Source organism: Rhinopithecus bieti, unplaced genomic scaffold (genome assembly GCF_001698545.2).
Source record: "Rhinopithecus bieti isolate Rb0 unplaced genomic scaffold, ASM169854v2 scaffold_11508, whole genome shotgun sequence".
Classification (NCBI taxonomy): Eukaryota; Metazoa; Chordata; class Mammalia; order Primates; family Cercopithecidae; genus Rhinopithecus; species Rhinopithecus bieti.
The window spans coordinates 2,031,564-2,039,753 of NW_016806932.1; positions in this window are offsets into that span (position 1 = coordinate 2,031,564).

The following is an 8,190-nucleotide window of genomic DNA, read 5'->3' on the forward strand; positions in this document are numbered from 1 at the left end:
CGCGGCGCCCCCCGCGGCCGCTAACTCCCAGCCGCGCGCCGGGGGCGCCGGCGCCAGCTCCGAACCCAGCCCTACTCCTCAGGTCCGCGACGTGGGCTGGGTTGCGTGTGGAGTTGGTTTTTGAGCCTGTCCTAGGAGCCGCTGAGGAAGAATGAATGGGGGTGAAGCGAGGAGGTTGAGCGGTGGGAGGGCGCGAGACCTGAGGTCGCCTGGCTAGAGGGCCGCCGTCCCCCGGGGAGGGTTGACTGAGCCTGCCGCCTCGAGGGTGCAGCGCTGGGGTCTCGGGGGAAGGAAACCACAGCCCCGACGCGCTTCCCCCCACTGAGCTGCCAGGATAGAGTTTCCCTCTCCGGGGGCCACCGCAGAGTGCGCGGAGGCTGGAGACCCCTTGGAGAGATCCCCGCGCCCGACCCGGCCGGTCCTTCACGCGGCACTGCCTCGGACTGCGCTGGCAATGAAGCTTTTGCCTCTCACAGAACCACTTAGAAGTAGGACATCTCGGCCTTCAGCCCCTTGATTTCTTTTTCCCCTTGTTCCTTCTCTCTTTATCTCTTTCTCACTTATGCCCTGCTTCAAAGCAACAGCTTTACGCGTGACCTCGCCTGCACCCTTATCTGGCTGCCCTGGGTTTCGCCCAAAAGGTTGGGCTGAGTGGGAGCTTCTGGGAGCGCACGGTCCCGCGTAGGGTCCCGCTCACCCGGAGTCCGGGCGCCCTCGCCACGCCCTGGTGGGATCCTCCCCTCCCCGCCCGGTTGCACTTTCTCCTCCCGACTTCCAAGCTAGCGCCTGCCCTCCATGGAGCGGTGCTCGCTCCCTCTGCGCTCACACGTCCCCTCTTTGGCCCTCTCCTGCCACGCCTGGGGCCGAGGTCTGATTGAGTCTGCCCCTGTCCCTGGGTTGAGGCATTGGGGGTGAGGGTTGGATGATGTTTCTGGGAGACGCGCGGCTCTGAGCGCTCCCACACGCTGCAGAGGACAAATTGACGTTCCCAGCTTCTCTTTCCCGCGCCGCGACACTTCATAATTACCTGACACAATGCGATATGGGGGGTGTCCATTGTTCCACTGCGTATTACTGTGGAGTGTTCGTTATGACAGTGGTGGAACTTAAAATTACACAATTTTTTTTAAGTTCCTAAAAGAATGAATTCTGTGTGGGGATATGAGTAAGCTTTCCGTTAAATCTCAGTTTGGCCTGTCAAACAAGGCTCATTCTGGGTATTACAAAGCCTAATTTGCATTTTAGCACTGTTTCGTAAACGTCAAATTAGAGATATTTGGGCGTGTACGCAGGAGAGCTGAGTACCTCCACGTTGCCTATTTTGCATTTTAGCATCATTTTGTTTTTCATAAAGGCCAACTTAAAAACATCTGGGAGTGCACCCAGGAGGGCTGAGTACCTCCTCCCTCCTGATTTCTTCTCTTCACCGTCCGGGGCAAGCGAGGGGAAGCTGCACCATGCTCCGCGTGGCTGCCTGGATCCTGGGCAAGCGAGGAGGCCGGAGCGAGCCAGGCTTTGCGCCTGCAAGGGGTCCGCACGAGAAACACTTGCGCCGAGGAAAAGTTAAAATTCCTGGGACAACGAAGAGTCAAGAGAGGAGGACTGATGAGGTTTTAGGGAGAGCTTTGCAGTACAGGCGTCCTGTATTTGCGATGTTCCTAGTAGCCTCTGAGAACTTATCCAGGTACACTCAGGTCGTGAGCCGCGAGTCCTCTGGCCAGGTCTCAAACCCCGCAGCAGCCCACAGCGCACCTACGACGACCCAATAACGCGGAGAGGAGCCTAAGGCTGTCGCAGCAACTTTCCCCCCGCTCCTGGAATGATGGTGCAACATTCGCCAGTGTGTGAGTGGGTATATTTTGCAGTGGGGAGTATCTCCCTAATGCTCTTGCTGGGAGAGGGAGAGGAAGAGAGAGCCTTTTGGTTTTTTAAATCTGAATTTCATCCAAAACATCTGATAAATAATATGTGGGTTGTAGAGTTGTTTTCTCTGTTTGATCCTGTTAGTCTTTAATGAGGGAACTAGTGAAAAAACTTTGGGGGGGGGGGTTTAATATTTAAAACTGTGGAAACATATGTTGTAAACTACGCAAAAATAAGCCTTTTGTCTTCTGTAAACATATTTAAGCCCCCTGTTTCCTTTGGTGCCAGGAGCATTACAATTGATCCACTGTTGAGCAACTGATATCAAATAACAAGTTATATACCCCAAGTCCTAAGATACAGTTTCACAAGTTAAGAATAAAATAAACAGAAAAGGTGAACTGTAGCCCAGAGTTATATTTAGAGGCAGCTATACTTCCTTTAAAGAAAATTACTTAATCTGTGATGGTTCAGGCATTTAATAAAAATAATATTGAACAGCCACCTGTTCCTTCACAAGCATATGTCCTTCAGAAAACTGAGGTGAGAACATTGTATTGAAATCCACAATGCACATCTTTGGTGACAGAAAGAAGGCTCATAAAGTATATATTAGGAAAACTTTTAGTCTAGAATGAACTTCAGAAGTAATGATGATTGTTACACTTTTTAATGACCCTAGGTTTCTTCACATGTACTGTAGACAAAGGCAATTATAACAACAGATGATGCTTTACGAATTTAGATATACCATGAGTTAAATAGTGTTCCCTGAATAACTTCATAATCCACAAGAGTATAACTACACAGGTAGGAACAATACATCATATGCATTACAGAAGAGCCCACTTCTGCTCCAGTGATGTATCCTTTTGCTCCCCAACCACTAGCACTCTCCTGCGTGCTTTCTCTCTATATATATACCCACACATATCACCCAGGGCTCCAGACATGCAATTAATCCTCAATTTACCCTCTATTACCCCTGCTAGTCATCAAGATGCGTGCAGGACTGATCTTTCATACATTCCTCGGGTACAATTTTGTGACTTCTTTTACTCTCCAAGGCTAGTCTTGATCATCATTCTACCCTGATTCACCTAGAAAACACATTAGAGAGAGGATGGGAAGACCCCAGGGCGGTCTGCCTCAGGCCTCCAACCTCCACATTTGTTTCTTTGTTGTCTCCAAGAACACTTAACTCAAAGACCTAGTCCTCATGCCTGGTGAGGAATTAATAAACACTAGCTGATTGATTAGTATGACATAATAACAAACTTTAAAAGTTTTCCTGTATTATTGTTTGAAATTAATGTTTATCTTGAAAAGCTCTGTGATTTAACCAAATATGGGGATAAAAATATGTGAAATAATTACTATACTGAATACATTATAGTAATTATCTTCATTTAATAATCACAAAACTCTATGAGGCTGTTTCTACTATTATGCCCCCATTTCACAGTAGAGGAAACTAAGGTTTGTATAAGCTATTAAGAGAAAAGTTGTTGGCCGGTCGTGGTGGCTCAGGCCTGTAATCCCAGCACTTTGGGAGGATAAGGCGGACAGATCATTTGAGGTCAGGGTTTGAAACCAGCCTGGCCAACATGGTGAAACCCCATCTCTGCTAAAAATACAAAAATAAGCCGGGTGTGGTGGCACGTGCCTGTAGTCCTAGCTACTCGGGAGGCTAAGGCGGGAGAATCACTTGAACCTGGGGAGGTGGAGGTTGCAGTGAGCCTAGACTGTGCCATTGCACTCTAGCCTGAGCAACAGAGCAAGACTCCATCTCAAAAAGAGAGAGAGAAAAAAGCTATTAAATATTGGGATTTGAATCCATAACTTTCTGTCCAACTCTAGGTTTGGAGCTCTTGACACTATGTTAATCTGCTTTTCTGAATTTCTTTTTTTTTTGTTTGTTTGGTTTTTTTTTTTTTTTTTTTTTTTTGTTTTGTTTTTTTTGAGACGGAGTCTCGCTCTGTGGCCCAGGCTGGAGCGCAGTGGCCGGATCTCAGCTCACTGCAAGCTCCGCTTCCCGGGTTTACGCCATTCTCCTGCCTCAGCCTCCCGAGTAGCTGGGACTACAGGCGCCCGCCACCTCGCCCAGCTAGTTTTTTTGTATTTTTTTAGTAGAGACGGGGTTTCACCGTGTTAGCCAGGATGGTCTCGATCTCCTGACCTCGTGATCCGCCCGTCTCAGCCTCCCAAAGTGCTGGGATTACAGGCTTGAGCCACCGCGCCTGGCCTTGAATTTCTTTAACAATCTGTATTTTATCTAATCTAAGGCCCACTTTTTCCCATTTAACATCTATAAGATTGTAATGCATCTTACACTGAACTCTGAACTCTTACAATTATAAATGGCATCTTTATTTCTCAATGGTATATAAAATGTCAGTACTTTTTTTTTTTTTTTTTTTTTTTGAGACAGAGTCTTGCTCTGTCATCCAGACTGGAGTGCAGTGGCGCGATCTTGGCTCACCGCAATCTCCACCTCCTGGGTTCAAGCAGTTCTCCTGCCTCAGCCTCCCGAGTAGCTGGGATTACAGGCACGTGCCACCACACCCAGATAATTTTTTGTATTTTTGGTAGAGACAAGATTTCACCCTATTAGTCAGGATGGTCTTGATCCCCTGACCTCATGATCTGCCCGCCTCAGCCTCCCAAAGTGCTGGGATTACAGGTGTGAGCCACCGTGCCTGGCAGTACTTTTCCCAAGCAATGGTGTGTTAGGCTCCATTGGGTTGTACTTCTATAACAAATCATCAGAAAACGTCAGGAACTTAAAGGCTGCTCAAACAAAGTCAGGTGAAGATCTGCATGACTCTCCACAGCAACTATTCTCCATGCAATGGCTTGGTACTGTGCTTCCGTATCAACTGTGCTTCCACAGTCACTACTCTAGAGGAGGATAGAGCCCTGGAGGATCTCCCACCAGCAATTAAATGCTACAACCTTGCAGTGACATGTCACTTTTTCCTCTAATCCATTGGCTAGAATTAGTCACATGGCTCTGCCCAACTGCAAAGGAAGCTAGGAAGTTTAATCCTTCCAAGTCTCACAAAGGAGAGGAGAACTGGATATGGGTAAACACATCATGTTTGTACTACAAAGGCATCTTCGGTTCATTAAAATATGGCCATGTCATTAGGACCCATTAATACAAATTAAATATAAATATAAATTAATATAAATATTGGGAGTCCGTTTTATTCAAAACCAATGAGGAGTTCTTGGTCTGTGATTTGTTATATTGCATCTAAAACATACTTTTGATATTCATGTGAATGTTTTATTGCAAAGAACAGATTCTAGAATCAATTTCAAAAATAACATTATGAAAGAGCACAACAATAATGCCAGATTTTAACCAGGTGTCTATAGATGAGCTTCCAAGGCTCTGAAACTTCCTAAAATGCACTTTTTTCAGTGCACTTTTTTTTCTGGAGAGTGAGTACATATCTGACATCATATTCTCAATTGAGGGTCATGATTTATTCATTTATTCAACAGATATATACTGAGGTCCCGCTGTTCTGGGTGCTTGGGATCCAGCAGCAAATGTGACAGACAAGTCCCCAAATTTCTTGAAGCTTACAGTCTGGAAAGGGGACAGTAAACAAGCAAGCAAGTAGCAAAGAAGAGAATTTTAAATCCAGACAGTTAACATAAAAGGACAATGTGATAGAAGGTGGGTATATTGGCAGAGTCTGCTTTAAATGATCATGAAAGACTTCTCCGAGGAGAAATCTGACCTGAAACAGGGAAGATGAGAAGGAACTATCCATTCAGAGATTTTAGAATCCCAGAGAAAAGTGTTCTGGTCAGAATTTTAAAGGAGCTGAAGAATGGATATGCTCAGCATGTTTGAGAAGTTGAAAGGTATCTGGAATGTAGAGAATGAGAAGAGTGGCAGGAGAAGGAGTGAACGAGGAATGCAGAGGCCGGATTCCATGAAGGCTGCAGGTCATGGTAAGTGCTCAGGATTTTAAGTGCACTGTGGACAAATGCACAGTGGAAAGACACCCTCCTTTGCACTATTTGTATGTGTGGGTCATCTGGCCATCATTAGCTCTGTCATTAAACCCCAGCTTGACCCAGCAGGGCACACATCTAAGTGGGATTCCCTACCCTCCTTGCTATTCCAAGAACATCTTGGCCCCCTTTGCCATGCAAAATGAAGATCACAACCCTCCCAGAAGGATGGGGCCTCTCCTTCACTCACAGGGGTAAAAGAAGCTCCCTGGGTCCAGGTGTGGTGGCTCACACCTGTAATCCCAGCACTTTGGGAGGCTGAGTTGGGCAGATGACTTGAGGTCAGGAGTTCAAGACCAGCCTGGCCAACATGTTGAAACCCCCATCTCTACTAAAATAATACAAAAAGCTGGGCATGGTGGTGCATGCTTGTAGTCCCAGCTCCTTGCGGGGCCGAGGCAGGAGAATCACTTGAACCCAAGAGACAGAGGTTGCAGTGACTGAGACCACACCACTGCACTTAAGCCTGGGCAACAGAGGAGGACTGTGTCTGAAAACAAAACAAAACAAACAACAACAACAAAAACTCCGTGGCCAGTCGCTTCAAGCCAACTCCAGGTTTTTTGCAGGAGGATGAGGGGCTTCACTCTATACTAGTGAAGTCTCAAGCATTTTGCCTTAATCTTCATTTCTTTATTTGTTAAATAAGAACAGTAATTTATATTTTGGACTGTTGTGTTGTGGCCACATAATGTCTACTAAAGTAAACTAAAAAACAGCACAAATTTCTATAAACGAGTGTATATTACTTACTTTTCTGAGGATCATTATTATTTTACTTTTACTTAGGTTTATATGTATGAACTGATACAGATGTATACCAATTTAAGGAAACCTGACACATGAGAACTAATTGCCTGCATAATCAATATTCTTCATTTTGAAATTAATATCTAATAGGGTCTCTTAATAGTAATTTGCCAAAAGGTAATCATTTTAATTTATAAAAATGAGATTTCAATATACCCTTCCAAGAACATTCCAACTGTACCCATTAAGGGAAGTATACCAATACCTATAAATTTAAGGAAAAAGTCATTTCAAGTTATAACTTTTAATTTTTATCCATTAAAAGAGAAATCAAAGCCCAGTATGTATTTACTGCAAATATCTGTGCTAAAAAAAACAAAAAAACAAAAAAGCATGAAGCTCAACTATCAGTGTGCATGTCTAGAATATAACAGCTTTATGTGTATTAAGTGTGTGGAAATAAATGACCACCCAAATGAGAACAAAGGTTATTTATTTAGAGTAAGGGAGACAGCCACCATCACTTGCATTTGACAGAGATTCAAATGCATCTCTGGGAGTGGGAAAGCTTCACAGTGTAAAAACAAGAAAGGCTTCAAGTGTGCTCTGATTGGATGTTGCTGGCCTGGAGAAGCTGAGGAAGGCTATCCAAAAGGAGAGGCAACTAGAAGCAGTGCATCTTATGTGATTGGTTTGGGGAGCATATTTGGAGATATTTGGAGTTCGACAGTTGGTCTTGAGTTGGAAGGGTGGTGGGTGCAGAGGGAGAGGGTGTGGAGGTGGCAGTAAGAAATTAAGAAGCTGGCAGGCATTGACCAAGTCCTAATCATTCTGATTGAAGCCAGAGATGGTGGTTTGGCTTCTCTGACTTGTTGCTGCAGAGGTTGTAGATCAGAGTTCTCTTGTCATGCATGGTCTGTCCATTTGTATAGTAAGTCTCCCAAGTCATTAACTAAAAAATAATTTAGGTCAGGCAACTAAGGAGAAACTAAAGTGTAAGGAAACTTCCACTTGTGGTGAGATAATATTTTGATGTATTAAGAAGTATTTTGTTTGTACCCACTAATTCCTTTCTATTTCACACACTCATTTATTCAAATTAGATGTGGCATCCGTTGCTTCAGGGTGAGGATGTTACAGAAGAAATTCACAGCCCCAGTTGCATACCTGTTATCCCAGTACTTTGGGAAGCTGAGGGAGTGGATCACTTGAGCCCAGAGAGTTCAAGACCAGTCCGGGCAACATAGTGAGACCCTATCTCTACAAAAAACAAACAAACAAACAAAAAATCAGTGGGGCATGATGGCATGCACCTGTGGTCCCAGCCACTTGGGAGGCTGAGGTAGGAGGATTGCTTGAGCCCAGGAGGTCGAGGCAGCAGTGTGCCATGATCGGGCCACTGTGCTCCAGCCTGGGTGAGAGACTGAGACTCTGTCTCAGAAAAATAGAGAGAGAGAGAGAGAGAGAGAGAGAGAGAGAGAGAGAGAGAGAGAGAAGGAGAAGGAAGGAAGGAAGGAAGGAAGGAAGGAAGGAAGGAAGGAA